Source organism: Theropithecus gelada, chromosome 2 (assembly GCF_003255815.1).
Source record: "Theropithecus gelada isolate Dixy chromosome 2, Tgel_1.0, whole genome shotgun sequence".
In the NCBI taxonomy this organism is placed as follows: domain Eukaryota; kingdom Metazoa; phylum Chordata; class Mammalia; order Primates; family Cercopithecidae; genus Theropithecus; species Theropithecus gelada.
In genome coordinates this window covers 45,192,591-45,209,891 of record NC_037669.1, presented here as the reverse complement: position 1 = coordinate 45,209,891, position 17,301 = coordinate 45,192,591, and the positions used below count along the sequence as shown (strand labels likewise).

At 34.8% G+C, this 17,301-nt stretch overlaps 1 protein-coding gene across 12 annotated transcripts in view; it reads left to right on the top strand.

The window, feature by feature from the left end:
- ZNF148 (zinc finger protein 148) overlaps positions 1–17,301 on the top strand; it is a 141,647-nt gene that overhangs the window by 43,188 nt on the left and 81,158 nt on the right. For 4 of the 12 annotated variants that reach the window (XM_025375830.1, XM_025375819.1, XM_025375822.1 and 1 more), the window contains 2 exons: positions 1,292–1,372; positions 8,438–8,573. The gene's annotated coding sequence lies outside the window, so the exon portion shown is untranslated. Of the gene's footprint in view, positions 1–1,291; positions 1,373–8,437; positions 8,574–16,838; positions 16,956–17,301 lie in introns of all 12 variants that reach the window. The other 8 variants (XM_025375820.1, XM_025375825.1, XM_025375826.1 and 5 more) reach the window with 7 other exon arrangements.

Genomic DNA, 17,301 nt, shown 5'->3' with positions numbered 1-17,301 from the left:
CAGTTTGTTTACATAGTAAGTTAGGTTTTGTTGGCTACCCAGAGGGGCAGCTTTAGACCTAATTTAATTTAACATAATTTTGCTTTACTTTACCCATTTTTAATAGTGTCTAACTTAGTAGTATAGTTTTATAGCTTTTATTATCCTTTTGGTACTCTTGCTATAGAAGTATGTACTTAAAATAACTTTGCATAATTGAGAGGAATGACATATATATGCTTTTGAATGCTTGGCTGCAAAACATTGAGGCAGGCAATTAGGAGCTTAGTAGAAATAAAGTATTTTAAAGTAGATTTTTTTGTAACTAGCTCAATAACAAAGCTACTGACTAGCTAAGTACTGGAAAATGCTAAATTATCAGAAAGACTGTACTGTTTGTAGTTTCTTGATAAAGCATATGTAAATACAACCTTGAGTTGATATACTTGGTTATTTTCTAGAGATTATCAATTTCTAGAAAATACCCTGCTTTTACATTTATGGCTTTTATTGATGTGCAAGGTATTTATGGATCCCTAAACTTGTATTAGGACTGTTACATAAAATGCTTTACCTATTGTTTCTGAATAAAATTATATTTGGCTTGTTCTTTATTTCTGATAATTCAACTTTCAGTCTTCATTACTTTCATTTAATATACTTGGGAAAAATCCCAGTTACATGAATAAAGTGATCTGTGGTTGGTATCAATGCAGTACCAATGTGGAATGTTAATTTTCTGTGTTAGTCTCTGCTAAAAGGTTGGTTATAGCATAGTGTTTAAAAAATATTGATGGACCATTTTAGCGTTATTAAATACCTTTTGCTTTGAACTTTTAAGATGCTTATGTTTGTATTTTCAAAAACTGCATCCTTAATATATTTAGATTTTTTCAGCTGAGGGAAATGTTACTATAAGAGTTTATCAAGAAAATAGTGCTATTTGAGTGTTGGAGAGTGTCAGAATATGATTTTAATGAAACACATTTGTGCTTTCCTTCCTATTTTAGGATATTTAAGATGATTGTCAAGGTTATTGTCCTGACTTCAAAGAAATCTTAATCCTTCACTGGAAGTTAAGTTTGAAAAAGTCCAATTTGTATCTGAGTCATTGTTGTAATATCATTTAGCATTGATGGGTCATTGTACTCAGACGAAGTGTTAGTTGTTACTAATTTTATTTAACAGTATCTACCATGGAAAGAATTTTGTTAAACTTAGGACACTTATATGTAACAATTTTACCTGACTTTAAGACTGTGTTTAATCCTGATTCTTTTGGGGGATAACCTGTATTTGTGTACTTTTGTAGGATAGAGGGAGGAATCAGCAGTTTGAAAATTCAAGCACGTGATCTGGCGGGATGGGCGTTTGCCTGACATATTTAATGGAGGTAATTCAGCATTGTTTGACTCAATATTTAATTTTTACCTGTGATAGATGCCCATGTTACTACACATACTTACAATAACTGTTGGGTATAAGTGTGCATTTATGGCCAATCCCTTTTCTTTTTATATTCATATAAATAACATCACTATTATAAATATTATAAATAATATGTAGATATGGACATATGTACATAGAAAATGACATTGTTAATTTTATAAGATGAGGTCCATTATCTTCTCTTAAGATTACTTGCATATCTTCTTTTAGGCCTCATTTCCTTTATGTTAGGAAGGCAAATGATCCTCTCCTTTCTTGTTGGCCTATGTTGGTGCATATATTAAACCTATGCTTTTATCTTTCATACAACGTGAAAGAAATTATCTAACAGTTTTCAAAGAGTTTACATATCTGTCGGTGGCACATACTCATGTCAATTTTTAATGATCATAAAAATTATTCTATTTGTTGTATTTTTAATTTTTTTATTTTTTTTATAGAGACAGGGTCTCAACTGTGTTGCCCAGGCTGGTCCTGAACCCCTGAACTCAAGTAGTCCTCTTGCCTCAGCCTCCCAAAGTGCTAGGATTACAGGTGTGAGTCACTGTACCTGGCCTGATCATAAAAATTCTAAAGTTTCTCTGTGCATTTTAAAATTTGTTTTTTGAGAATTTTTTTGTTTTTTGAGATAGGGTTTTTGCCCTGTTGCCCAGGCTGGAGTACAGTGGTGTGATCTTGGCTCACTGCAACCTCTGTCTGCGGGGCTCAAGTGATCCACCCACCTCAGGCCTCCCAAGTAACTGGGACCACAGGCACAGGCCACCCTACCTGGCTAACTTTTGTGTTTTTTTTTGTTGAGATAGCATTTTGCCATGTTGCCCAGGCGGATCTTGAACTTCTGAGCTGAAGCAATCCATCTGCCTTGGCCTCCAAAGTGCTGGGATTATAGACCTGAGCCACTGCGCTCAGCCTGAGAATTCTTTTTCACCTTGTGTATTGAAATTATTTGGAGTTTCAGTGGCCATATTTTAGGATTTTCCTAGTTTTTCCTCATCTTCCGATAATTGTTATGGTCAATATTTTTCACTTCTTTACTCATGTTTATTATATTAGGTGTATACACTTAGGCAATAGAGAATGTTATAACATCGAAAAAAAGCTTTCCAACCCTTTCTTATTCGGTATAATCATTGTATATCCTTGCAGACAATTTCTATACATATACAAGCATTTATGTGTGTGCTTATATTTACACATTTTTTTACACAAATGAGATCACACTATATTATTCAGTAATATTAAAAAAATAAACTTCCACATTTTTGCAAATCATTGCTTCTCATTTTATGCTGCATAGTATTCTAATATTTGGACATATCATAATTTTTCTAACTAGTCATCTACTTATGGATATTTAGCCCCTTTTTTTTTGCTATTGTAAATGATGATGTAGTGAATATTCTTGGGTACACCTTTGCACATATTTAAACATTTATCTGGCTAGGTGTGGTGGCTTATGCCTGTAATTCCAGCATTTTGGGAGGCCAAGGCAGGTGGATCACTTGAGGTCAGGAGTTCGAGACTAGCTTGGCCAACATGGTGAAACCCCAGCTCTACTAAAAATACAAAAATTAGCCAGGCATGGTGGTGGGTGCCTGTTATCCCAGCTACTCAGGAGACTGAGGCGGAAGAATTGCTTAAACCCAGGAGGCGGAGGTTGTGGTGAGCCAAGATACCACCACTGCATTCCAGCCTGGGCAACAGAGCAAGACTCTGTCTTAAATTTAAAAAAAAAATTATATATATATATATATCTGTAGTATAAATTCTGAAGGGAAAAATCATTGGACTGAAGATTATGTACATTTAACAATTTGGTGGATAAATTGCCTAACTCTAAAAAGAAGGCCAAATATCAGTAGTCTGTGAGAGAGCGGATCTCTGTATCTCTTTGACAACACTAGCTAGTGTCAAACTTTTTAATATTTGTCAGTTTTTTGTTGATTAGCTTTGCTTTTCTTACGAATGAGTTTGAAGATTTTCCCCCTTATTATTGGCCATAATGTATGTTTTCAGTTACCGATTTGGTCATGTGCTTTGCTGTTTTATGGAGCTCTTTATGTTTTTGTATATTAAGGAAAGGAGCCTCTTGCCATTTTTTTTTTTAAGTTTTCCAGTTGACAATTGTATACACTTATGAGGGTGTAATGTTTTTTATTTTTACTTGACACATATATAGTGTATATTTATGGTAACATACATGGTGTACATTTAAATTTTATACACTATTAAAACATTGTTGTGTAATGATCACATCTGGCTAATTGGAGTATTTTCATCACTTTAAATATTTACCATTTCTTTGTGAGCCTCTTGTCATTTATTAGATTACTTTTGCTCAAGTTTTGCTCATCTTTTGATTTTATTATTTTGCCCAACAGAAGTTTTCATTTTTTATTGTTGAATATAGTAATCTCATCTTCCGTGACTGAGGTGGGCAGTGGAGAACAGTTCTGTGTTAGATTTAAAAGGTCTTTATCATTGATTATAGGGCTCACTTTTCCCTTCAGATTATAGCATCTCTGAATAACATGAATCTCTAACTTATCATACTTCAACTTTTGTTTCTTTTTCTTCTCCTTCGTAAATTAGTTTGGCCAGGTGTCTTTAGGAAGAAAATGAATATACGTAAATAATTATCTTTTAAAATATAAATAATAGGTATTGGGACTCATAATGGAAGAAGAGGTATACAATCATAATGCAACTACAAAGATAAAAATGCCTGGGAGCATATTACTTAAAAAAAAATTGAAACTCTATGGAAGAATAAGAAAGAGTATTTGAATCAGTTCACATTTTTTGATAAGATACATATGAAATTCTTCAAATATATATTTAAAGCTATATATTTTAAGTATTGCTTTAGCTGCATCCTGTAAATTTTGATATTTTTCGTTTTCATTCAGTTAAAAATATTTTCTAATTTCCCTTTACATTTTGTCTTTGTTATTTAGAAGTTGGAAGTTTAATTTCCAAATGTTTGTGGATTTCCCAGTTTTTTAGTTGATATCAAATTCAATTCTGGTATGGTTAGAGAACATATAAATGTATTTGTTTATAAGACAGGGTCTTGCTGTGTTGCCCAGGCTGGTCTTGAACTCCGGGGCTTAAGCAATCCGTCCACCTCAGGCTCCTGAAGTGTTGGGATTACAGGCGTGAGCCACCTTGTGAGGCTCAGACAACATATTTTTATGACTTCAATCCATTTAAATTTAGTGAGACTTATTTTGTGGCCCAGCATGTGGCCTGTCCTAGAGAATGTTTTAAAACAATATGTATTCTAGTATTGTTTGGTAGTGTTTTCAATATATGCCACTTATGTATAGTTGGTTGATAGTGTGGTTCTGGTCTTCTCTGTCCTTTCTAGTTTTCTGTCTAATTATTATATCACTTATTTAGAGTGAGACATTGAGATCTCCAAATATAATTGTTGAATTTTTAATTTTTCCTTTCAATCGTGTTAGTTACTGCTTCATTATTTTGGGACTCTTTTTAGATGCATACACAATTGTTATATCTTCCTGATGTTTTGACTGTTTATTATTATGAAATGTCTTTCGTTGTCTCTATAGTCTTAAAGTGTGTTTTATCTGATGTTAATATAGCCATTCTGTCTCTTATGGGTACTGCTTCTATAGTATATCCTTTTTTTCCCCGTCCTTTTACTTTCAATTTTGAATGTAGGATATGTCTTTTGTTGATAGCATATAGTTGGAATTTGTGTTTCTGTCCTTTCTGACAGTCGTTGCCTTTCCATTGGACTATTTAGACCATTCATATTTAATTAGGGATATAGTTGGATTTACATTTGCCATTTTGGTACCTGCTACACACACACACACACACACACACACAATATATATATATACACACACACACATATATAAAAAGATATATATACATATATATAAAGCAAGTATATATAGTGTCATTTCACTATGGTTTATATATGATATGGTCCTTTATATATATATGTATCTACGTAGATATAGATAGATATCTCCTGTTTTTGTTCCTTTGTTTCCTCTATTGCCTTTTGTGTTAAATACTTTTTAGTGTGCCATTTTAATTACTCCAGTGATTTTTTTAACTGTATATTTTTAAAGATATTTTCTTTGTGGTTGCTGTCAGGATTATGCATTTTAACAGGCTGCTTATTATCAGTAAGATAAAGAAACTCCTCCAATGTAGGTCCATTTTCTCTTCTTTATTGTACCGCTATTGTAATACACTTCTCTATATATTATAAACCCAGTAGTACAGTGTTGTGATCATTGCTTTATACATTCTTAGGTGTTTTAAAGGAAGGAAGAAATGAGAAAAATATGTTTATAGAGTCTTTTTTGAATTAACCCACATATTTGCCATTTCTGGTGCTCTTCAATTCTTTCTGTGTATTTAAGTCTGATGTCTTTTCCTTTCAGCTTGATGGGCTTCCTTTGGTGTTTGTTTAAGGCAGGTCTGCTAGCAAAAACAATTGTCTCAATTTTTGGTTATCTGGGAATATTTTTTCATTTTTGAAGGATAGTTTTGCTGCCTTCTTGGTTGACAGCTGTATCTTTCAACTTTTTGAATATGTGATTTCACTGTCTTCTTGTCTCTATTGTTTTTAACTGGAAGTTAGCCACTAATCTCTGCATATGCTGAATCATTATTCTCTTCCTGGTTTCAAGATTTTTCTCCTTGTGTTTGCTTTCAACAAGTTTGACTACGTTGTGTCCAGTTGTAGGTTGCTTTATATTTTCCTACTTTAAATTCATTGTGCTTCTTAGATCTGTAGATTTATTTTCCTTAGAAAAATTAAATTTGGGGCCAGGCATGGTGGCTCATACCTATAATCCCAGCACAGGTGGGGATTTGAGAGGCCAAGGTGGTCACATCACCTGAGGTCAGGAGTTCAAGACCAGCTTGGCCAACATGGTGAAACCCTGTCTCTACAAAAATACAAAAATTAGCCGGGCATGATGGCGGGTTCCTGTAATCCCAGCTACTTGGGAGGCCGAGGCAGGAGAATCGCTTGAACCTGGGAGGCACAGGTTGCAGTGAGCCGAGATCACACTATTACACTCCAGACTGGGTGACTGAGCGAGACTCCATCTTAAAAAAAAAGAAAGTAAATTTGTCACGTTTTGGCCAATATTTTATTAATTTTTTTTTCTTCCCTTCTTTCCCGGTACTCAAAATGTTGGTAAGCTGGATGTTGTTCCACATGTCTTTGAGGCTCTGTTCATTTTACTTCCATCTTTTTCCACTCTTGTTTTTCAGAGTAGATGGTTTCTATTGATGTATCTTAAAAGTCACCGATTTTCTTTTGCCATAAATCTGTTGAGCCCTTCTGATGAATTTTTTATTTCTGTTACTGTATTCTTAAACTTCAGGATTTCCATTTGGTTCTTTTACATAATTTCTGCATCTTTGTTGAGGATCTCTTATTGGTTGATTGCGGTTTTTCATAATTAAAAAACTTTAAAACATGAGTTCCTTTTAACATATTTAACATATCTATAATAGATATTTTACAAAATATATTGTAACAACTCTGGATTGTGATGAGCCCCTCCCCTTTTATTGTTACTGTTGTCATTTCACTATAGTTTATATATGATACAATCCTATTGAGGAAAAGAAATTTTATTTTGCATGAAAGTGTATCTGGAAAAAGATATACGTGAATATCCAGGAAAATTCTGAAATGTAAGAGTACTGAGAGGTGAATAGCTCTATAAGAATTTGGACTTTTAAAAAAATATGTAAACTGTTGAAATGTTTTTTAAAAAATGAATTAATATACTTTCTGAAGTTCAAAGAGGAAATCATTACTGATATGGATGTAGGTGGGAAAGACTATTCTTTTTGCCTTTGCACCATCCTAAGCTAATGTAAAATCATAGGATCTTTCATGTATCATCTGGTGTCCACACTTCTTGTGAAGGAGTGTTTGCAAACTATTCTTGATAGATAGGAATCTAATATTTTAAGAACCTCCAGGGTAGGAAATTCCATAAAATCTTTAGTCTGTTAACTATGCTCTGAATACTTACTGTCAGGAAGTTTTCTTCCTGTGTATAGCCTATACTCTGTTTTTGTTTTGAATGTGCTAAAAATTTTCCATATATTTTTATCTATCTTTTTTGTCAGCTTTTTCCTGTTGGTGGTAATCTTGCTGATAATATTTAATCTGATTTTATAACCATAATTGCTTCTATTGTTTTTGGCCACTAGAATTTTATGTTGAATTTATATAATAGTTTCTTTTAAGTTTTGGCATGCCATTAGTTCTGTTTGTTTGTAAGGCCTGCCATTGTGTTTCTTCTCTCTTCACTTCATAGACTTTAACAAAGCAGATATGATTAGTGTTTGTAAGTAGTTTCTTAAGTTTTGTTTTTTCTAACCTTTTAGGTCTGTAATTCTCTGAATTTCCTTGAATATCCTGTATCTTTGAGGCTGTAGATTCCACATCTAGGCAATTGTTTTTTGTTTTTTGTTTTTTTTGAGACAGAGTCTCGCTTTGTTGCCCAGGCTGGAGTGCAGTGGCGCATTCTCGGCTCACTGCAAGCGCTGCTCCCCGGGTTCATGCCATTCTCCTGCCTCAGCCTCCCGAGTAGCTGGGACTATACATGCCCGCCACCACGCCCGGCTAATTTTTTGTATTTTTAGTAGAGATGGGATTTCATCGTGTTAGCCAGGATGGTCTCGATCTCCTGACCTTGTGATCTCCCTGCCTCGGCCTCCCAAAGTGCTGGGATTACAGGCATGAGCCACCGTGACTGGCCGGCAGTTGTTCTTTATAAGGCCAAGTTTATTTCTTATTTACCGTCTACTTACTACTATTGCATTTTTTCAATTTCAAACATAAAAACAAGTCAGTACATTGATCATTGAGTCATAACTTACTATATTTAGAAAAAATTTTCACTTCAGTATTCATACCAATTTGCATATATTATATTTGTATAGTATTTTTTCCTACCATTAATAATGTTTGTTGTGTGTGTGTTTATTGTAGGAATTGGATGGCATAAGTGATTAAGGTGGTATTGAGGATTTCTGAAGTCTATGAAAGGTGGAAACTCAACCATGATTTCTTTTTCAACTCTACAGCATTCCCTTCCTTGAAGTCTTCATTTTTACCTTAGTCTCAGGTAATTTTAATACTTGCATTTCATAATCTTGAATAAATAAGTTTTTTCAAATATGAAGTCATTGTATTTAGCTGCTAGAATTTTATACTGAATTTATATAATAGTTTCTTAAAGTTTTGGTATTTATATTTGGAAGAAACTAGTTTTTTTCTTGAGGAAACAAATTTAAGAGATGAATAATGGTGTCATTTTAGACTCTAACACACACAAAAATGTGTAATCTTAAGTGAAATTGAATTGAGAGTTATTTTCTTGGTTTAACACTTTTTCTCAACAGGATATAGCATTTTTTACCCTCTATCCTGAACACATATACACTCATATTAAATTTCCCAGAATTTTCAAAGAAACTGTTTTCACACTGAGGAAAGTTAGGCATGTTAGTCAAGTTTAATGGTGTTTGCTATATAATTTTTAAAATGTGAAAAAACATATCAGTTTCTATACATCTGTACATGTTGTGTGTATGCCTGCACTAATATAAGGAAGCAGTCTTATAGATAATTCAGTAATCACTTAAGTATATAGGCTTGGCTACTGTGACTGAGGCTTATAAAGGTAGAAATATATTTGAATTTACTTGAAAAGTATGTGTAAACTATCTTGAGAGTATATGGAGGCTGCAGAATCACTATATACCAGTGCTCCTTTGTCTTGCTCTGCTCTTATGTGCAGTTTCTATATTGTGGGTGAGAATGGTTACCATTGTGTCTGCTGATAAGAAGAAAAAGAGAATGGCATTCTGTTTACCTTTAAGAGGAGTTTGTGTATATCACTTTCACTCAGATCCCTTTGGTTTTAACTTTGTCACATGTCACAACCAGCTGCAAAGGAGGCTGGGAAGTAAGTGACTCTGATTTAGGCAGCCATATGTTGCACTTAATTTTTATTACTGGATAAGAAGGAGAGAACAGATTCTGGGGAGATAGCCAGGTATCTGTCACATTAAGGTTTGAGTCCGATATATTTTCCATTAAAAAGAAGTGCTGTTGATTTAAACAGTTAACTTTTTTGTTGTTGTTCTAGAATGAGTCTTGGTTACTGTATAGTATGTATTAAAAATAACCATTAGCAATCTAGGCATAGTGGTATGTGCCCAGTCCCATCTCATTTAATTGAAAAAAAATTAGGTGTTTAACATTTGTTCATAGTATACAGGGACATTTTGTTTTAAGAAGTTTTTAAAAATATTTTTAAAATATTTCTTTTGATCATGTAAGAATACAGAAACTTTAATAGTTTGAATATTAATGTTTGAATTGTTGATATTGGCATAAAATGTAATGGATGCAATAACTAGATCCAACAGAATGTAGGATTCTGCTTTGTGGGAACTTTTTTTTTTTTTTTTTTAAACCTTTTCCCTCCCCCTCTTCTTGTTAAGATAAATTATAGCTGTTTCTTAAACTGTTTGAATTTCTGTAAATTTGATATTTTAGTATTTTAAATACTACTATCTTCTTGTTACATTGTTTTACAGAACAGATAATAAATATTTGGAATGCAGAATATGCCTAGATTCTGTTTCATTTGAGAGGGGCTTCAGTGTGGTATAGAAATGCCTATTAACTTTGGCTTATTCAAATATTTATAAATTATTTTTCTGTGGTGAAAAATAGTTTTTTTTTTTAACTTTTTAGGTTTTTGAAGTCGTATTATATAAAATGATTATTGTTAGTGTGTAAAGCAGCTATTGAAACAGGTATTTATTTAAACATCCTTTATTGTTGTTAGCACTGATCAGAGAAGCCTTTGTGTCCCATTGTATAAATGATGTTCCTGTTAGGATATTTTGAAATAGTAGTACTTTAAAAATTAACATACTTTACAAGGTATGTTTTATAGATACAAAATGGTAGTTATACAGAAATATATCTGAAGAGGTCTTTGAATGTACTTAGACAAGAAATAGATTTTGTTTTTTTAATAAGAGATGAAGTAGTTTCTGCTTAGATCAAAACTGTACTTTTCAAGGATGAAAGCAAATGCAAAACTTCTTCAGAATAACAAATAGCAAATTTGTTAAAGGTTCTGGTATTAATCATGGGTTTCATCTCACCAAATGATTTGGAGGCTCATTGATACTTGTATTTCTAATGCTGATATTTTTAAGGTGTAATTTCTCACAGTTAGAAACATAGGTTAGAAATGTTAATATCCAAGTGAATGTAACTGGCATCCTGCAAATAACAAAGTGCTTTGGATCAGAAGTAATTTGTGAAATCTAGCTTTTTTTCTTTTACCTGTTTTCAGAACAGGTTCCTTTGAGTGCCTCTCTTTTGGCTTGCAAGTGAAGTTTCATTTTAGAATGAATAGGTTCTGTTACAAAGTCGGGGGAAGAGGTGTTACTGAATTTGTGAGAATATTTTAAGTTGAAAATTACTCTTTTTATACAGAAGACGATGATTAGGTTCTGAAGCTTGCCTATTATAACCTGCTTTGACTCATAGTTGAAGTTCCATATTATTCAAAAAAGCTTATGGAAAATAATATTACTACCAAACTCAATACATAGAAATGGAGGATCTCTAAGTGGGAAATATTTATTTCTTTCATGCTCAAATGCAGATTAATTAAAGGTAATAAGTGGCACATGGAAGGTCATATACATTCTGAAAGGGAACTTGGTGCTTTAAAAAATTTTAGAGCATATAGCACAAGCCCTCAAATGTGTTTTCATTTTAAATTGTACAGCCCTCTTTTTTTGATACAGGTGTATCATTAGCACTGACTGGTTTTACATTTATTAGCCATATTTAGGATTATTTTTAAATTTCCAATTGGAAATGGGAAGGTAGAGAGATTTTCCTGGTAAGGCTTTGAGAAAACAGAGGAAGGAAGGTTGCTTAAGAAGATATATTTAAACCCATGAAAAAGAAAGAATGGCTGAGGAGAAATTCACTGAGATATGAGTAACAGATAGAAATTGGAAAACAGAAGGCCGGGCACGGTGGCTCACGCCTGTAATCCCAGCACTTTGGGAGGCTGAGGCGGGTGGATCACAAGGTCAGGAGATCGAGACCACGGTGAAACCCCATCTCTAAAAATACAAAAAATTAGCCGGGCATGGTGGCGGGCACCTGTAGTCCCAGCTGCTCGGGAGGCTGAGGCAGGAGAATGGCGTGAACCCGGGAGGCGGAGCTTGCAGTAAGCTGAGATCGCACCACTGCACTCCAGCCTGGGCGACAGAGCGAGACTCCCTCTCAAAAAAAAAAAAAAAAAAAATTGGAAAACAGAAAATGTGGAAAGTGTCGAGTCCTCCCACAGAAGAAAAGGGGATTCTGTGTCAGAACGTTCTCCCATGGTAGCCATGAGATGGAGTAGTCAGCTAAGGACAGTTTGATTGCTTTGCCAAGCCAAGCAATGATGATAGAGAGGCCTTAAGAGCAGGTGGTGAGAGGGCAATAAGAGTTCAACTACTTCCTAATGTGTCCAGGGCCTTTTAAAGTCAGGAAATAGTGTGATAAGGTAAAAAGTGCATTGAGTCAGCTAAGTCTGGTTTGCAATCCCAGTTTACTTCTTAGCTATGCATCCTTGGGTAAGCCCCAGTTTGTCTGTTAAATGAGGATATGCTGTTACTGTCTTGAGGGTTATTGTAAGTATTAAGTAAGGCAATATATTTAAAGGTGCCCAGCACAGTGTCTTACATTTCAGCACACATTAGTTGTCTTTCCTCTCCAGGTTTTCATAATTTCTGAATTTTAGAATACAGACGTAAACATACTAATTTGGAAAGACCCCATTAATTGTATAAAACTCCCATTAAGAAAACCTCAGCAAGCATTTTTTTTCCCTGATTTTTAATTGGCCCTTGTAGAACAAGGAAGCATTTTTAAGAGCCTTGTATATTTGATTAAAAATGAGTAATAGTACCCAACTTGTCCATTTGTAATGCGTCTGTTAACTTTGTCCTCTGAAGACAAGCCCAGACAGTTCCCCAAGTTTTGGAAATAATTGTCAAAAAAACATTTGTGTTAAAAGCCTGTGTATTTAATTCCTTATTAAAAGCCCTGACCCAAAACTGTTTGCTCTGTTTCAACTTAATATAAATCTGTAAAGCTTAGTTTTTAATTACTTACACGTAATTGATTAGAGACATTAAATTCGAAGATGACCACAAGAAGAGTCAACTATTTCTTCTGGTAGACAGGAGAAAAGTAATGGCAGATAATTTACATTCTTTTTAAGTACCCCTCTGTCACTAGGCTTAAATGACTAGACGGTTACCTAAGTCACTACAGTTAGACTTTTACACAGCTGAACTAAACGTGTCAATAGGAAGGATGTTAGGTGTGTGTGGGGTTGGGAGTGGGAGCGGGGAGGGGAAATTCAATGGAATTGGAAGTTGTGTTGTGGCCCCCTAAATACCCCTGTAGCCGGTTTCTCTCGCAGAGGGATGGTGATGAGGGAAGAATAAATCATGGAAGCAGGGAAAGAATGCAGAATTTGAAGTAATCTGTGAAAGGGAGATTTAGGAGAAATTGGCCTTAGTTGGTCTCCTTCCTTTCTCTTTCCTGCTCTGTTGTAGTTTTCACCATTCTCTGCTGTGGGTAACTTGAAGTGCAGAGGAAGGATTGCCTCTCATTCTTAGCTGAATTAGCCCTCGGACATCATTGTCCAGCCTGTCTTGGTTCTTAACAGTGCTGCCATTTTGTACTCTGTGGTGTCAGCTGCCTAAGGTCTCTACGAGATAAAGGGTCTTCACAAGGAGCTCAGCGTGGCTTATTACTCCACGTATTTTCTTTTCTCTTCAGTTGGACAGGGGTTCCTTGAAGCTGAAATTAATTGTTTAGTTTTTTTCCCCTTCCAAATCAGTCTTCCATGTGAGTAATAAGATTTAAAGGAAGCATTCTTTCTTTCCTCTTCTGTGTCGTATCCCTAACCCCTGACTTTCCATTAATTATACACACATTTGGATTAGAAAGCAGTTGGCTTTTTGAGGAGTTAACAGGAAGAGACAGTTAATTATTCACATATTAGTGTGGCTTGACTACCTCAGTTTTCTTTCTTTACACTTAGCTGATCCTCCCTAAAAATAATGAAATTAGGGGAGGGATATGACATGTGTTAGCTTTTGAGCTTGGAACCTTTTGTTGTATTTGGATTTTTGAATATGCAGTGAGGCACATGAGAGCTTTGACTGAGACCACTGAAGAGTTTCAGTGGGAAAGGTTAAAACCGTAATGGCAGAGAAGGGAGGTGCAAGGACAATACAAGTGTGTTTTTTCTACTTTATCTTTTTTTAATTAATAAGTGTAGCTTTGTCCTGTTCCCTTTTTCCATGGACCTGGTAAAATTTCCTGGCCAGAGACAGGTTGAGGTATATGATAGAGGTATGACTCACTTTGTCTTTGAAACATGTCTTAAAATAACACTAAGTCTTTGTTTTAAAATAAAGAAGAAAAACAAGACCTAGAGTCAATTCTGTTACTCATACCCTGTTAGCTTGCTGTAACCTTAAAGAAAGAAAAGATGTTGGTACATGAAAAAGGAATAATAAAAAGTCAAAATTAGTCTTCTTCATGAAGATCCTTTCTTATTTCATTTTCCAAATTCCAGTTAAGTTTCTTACCAGGAAAATATATATATATATGTGTGTGTGTGCGTGTGTATATATGTTTTTCTCTCTCTCTGTGTGTGTGTGTGTGTGTGTGTGTGTGTGTGTAGAAAGGATCTTACTATCTACATAGTTGTCCTTGATTTTTTTCACTTAATATATCTTGGAGAACCAGCACATTAAGCTAACATCATTCCTTTTAATGGCTGCACGGGTTCCATTGTATGGTTGAGTCATAATTAATGTAACAAGTCCCCTGTCTATGGATGCTTAAATATGTTTCCAGTCTTTTCCCATTGAAGGGTTGTAGCAAACATCCTTGTACTTTCTTCTTTGATGAGTGTCTATGAATAAACCCATAAGGTTGTATACTATATATCTCTAGCAGTGAGATTGCTGAATCAAGAGTACATACAGTTTTCATTTTGATAGATATTTCCAAAGCTCAGTTTAAAGCTTTGTCTTATTTAAAACCTTGTATCCATTGATATTGGAGTTTGTTTTGATATCTTAGTACTTTCTGGTATTTTGGGGAAATTTCAGAGTATTTCAAAAACAGTTTCCAGGCCAGACAGTTTAACTCCCAATATATGCCTTAATTTGGGGCCATAGGAATAAGGAACTTATGTAAAAAGGAAGAGAGATTTATTTTTCTTTGCATGTGGTCGGTTTTCAGGAAGATTTTTAAAGAGGTCATTTGTTTTTCATTTGGAGTATTTCCACTTTACTACTTCTGTATCAAGGTGTGCTCTCTTCCTGTTCCAAGTCTCTCACTCTAGCACTTTATGCCTTTTTTCCAAAATATTATCTGTCCCTAGAATACTACTGCTTCCTCAATACTTATTGTTTTGGCTTGATGCTAAGCATACAATTAGGTAAAAAAAAAAAAAAATCACATCAAGCTAAAAATCTTCTGCACAGGAAAAGATATAGTCAACAAAGTGAAGAGACAACCCACAGAATGGGGGAAAATATTTGCAAACTACCCATCTGACAAGGGATTAATAACCAGAATATATAAGGAGCTCAAACAATTCTATAGGAAAAAAAATCTAATAATTCAATCAAAAAATGGACAAAAGATTTCAGTAGACGTTTCTCAAAAGACATGCAAATGGCAGACAGGCATATGAGCATGAAAAGGTGCTCAACATCATTGATCATCAGAGAAATGGAGATCAAAACTACAATGAGATGTCATCTCTAGTTAAAATTGCTTATATCCAAAAGACAGGCAATTACCAGTGCCGGTGAGGATGTGGAGAAAAGGGAACCCTTCTATGCTGTTGGTGGGAATGTAAATTAGTACAGCCACTATGGAGAAAAGTTTGGTGGTTCCTCAAAGAACTAAAAATTGAGCTACCATACGATCTAGCAGTCCCACTGCTGGGCATATACCCCCCCAAAAGGAAATCAGTGTATTAAGATATTTGCACTCCTGTGTTTGTTGCAGCACTGTTTACAATAGCTAAGAATTGGAAGCCACCTGAGTGTGTATGAACAGATGAGTGGATAAACAAAATGTACATGTACACAGTGGAGTAGTATTCAGCCATAAAAAAGAATGAGATCCAGTCATTTGCAACAACATGAGTGAAACTGGAGATCACTATGTTAAATGAAATAAGCTAGGCACAGAAAAACAAATGCATGTTCTCACTTATTTGTGGTATCTAAAAATCAAAACAATTGAACTCATGGACATAGAGTTAAAGGATAGTTGCTAGAGGCTGAGAAGGGGAAGGTGGGGATGGTTAATGGGCAAAAAAAAAAAAAAAGAAAAAAGAATAAGACCTACTATTTGATAGCACAATAGGATTACTGTAGTCAATAACAACTTGATTGTACATTTAAAAATAAAGAATGTAATTGGGTTGTTTGTAACTCAAAGGGTAAATTCTTGAGGGGATGGATACCCCATTCTCCATGATTTGCTTATTTCACATTGCATGCTTATATCAAAATATCTCATGTACCCCATAAATATATATACTTATGTATATATGCACTGCCCCCAATTTTTTTTTTTTTTTTTTTTTTTTTTGAGATGGAGTCTTGCTCTCGCCTGGGCTGGTGTGAAGTGGTTCGATCTCGGCTCACTGCAACCTTCACCTCCTGGGTTCAAATGATTCTTCTCCCTCAGCCTCCTGAGTAGCTGGGACTACAGGCACCCGCCACCATGCCTAGCTACATTTTTTGTATTTTTAGTGGAGACACGGTTTCACCATGTTGGCCAGGATGGTCTTGATCTCCTGACCTCGTGATCTGCCCGCCTCGGCCTCCCAAAGTGTTGGGATTACAGGCGTGAGCCACTGTGCCCGGCCAATGTTTTATGTATTTAAAACATAAAAACATAGTTATTTTATATATTTAATGATTGTTTCTAAGTTTTCTTTAGTGATTTGTCTGGTAGTGTTCCTGTCAGTTTATTCTTTATTGAATTCATCTCTTCTTATTTTTAAGGTATTTTAATATATTAAGGATATGGAATTTTTGGCTGATGTTACAAATACTTTTCACCAATTGATTTTTAAGGATTTCCAAATAAATGGTCAGAATAATCAAATTTTAGCCTTAAGGGAGTGTTTCATTTAGTTTTAGTTTATTTTCTAAGAAATGTGATAAATGAAATTTTTGAAGAGAGCAGATATTTGGTGATGTATGTAACATCTTTGACGTTTATTTTTATTTATTTATTTTTGAGACAGGGTCTTGTTCTGTCACCCAGGCAGAGTGCAGTAGTACAATCACAGCTCACTGCAGCCCCGACCTCCTGGGCTCAAGCCATCCTCCTGCCTCAGTCTCCCAAGTAGCTGGGACCACAGGTGCGTGCCACCATGCCCAGCTAATTATTGTATTTTTATTTTGTAGAGATGGGGTTTTGCCTTGTTGCCCTGGCTGGTCTCACACTCCTGGGCTCATGTGATACGCCTACCTTGGCCTCCTAGATTGTTGGAATTACAGGCATGAGCTACCATACCCAGCAATCTTTGACCTTTAGATTTTAACTTTGCTGCCTTAAAGATTTTGAAAAGTGAAATAAGGTGTTTTGTACAGATATACTGTATATATTCTAGGCTGATAACACCTCGTACCAGGGAACAAAGATTAGCAAGTTTTGAATTATACATTTGTACATTTTGCTGTTTATGAGGTTGTTTTGAGCTGTTC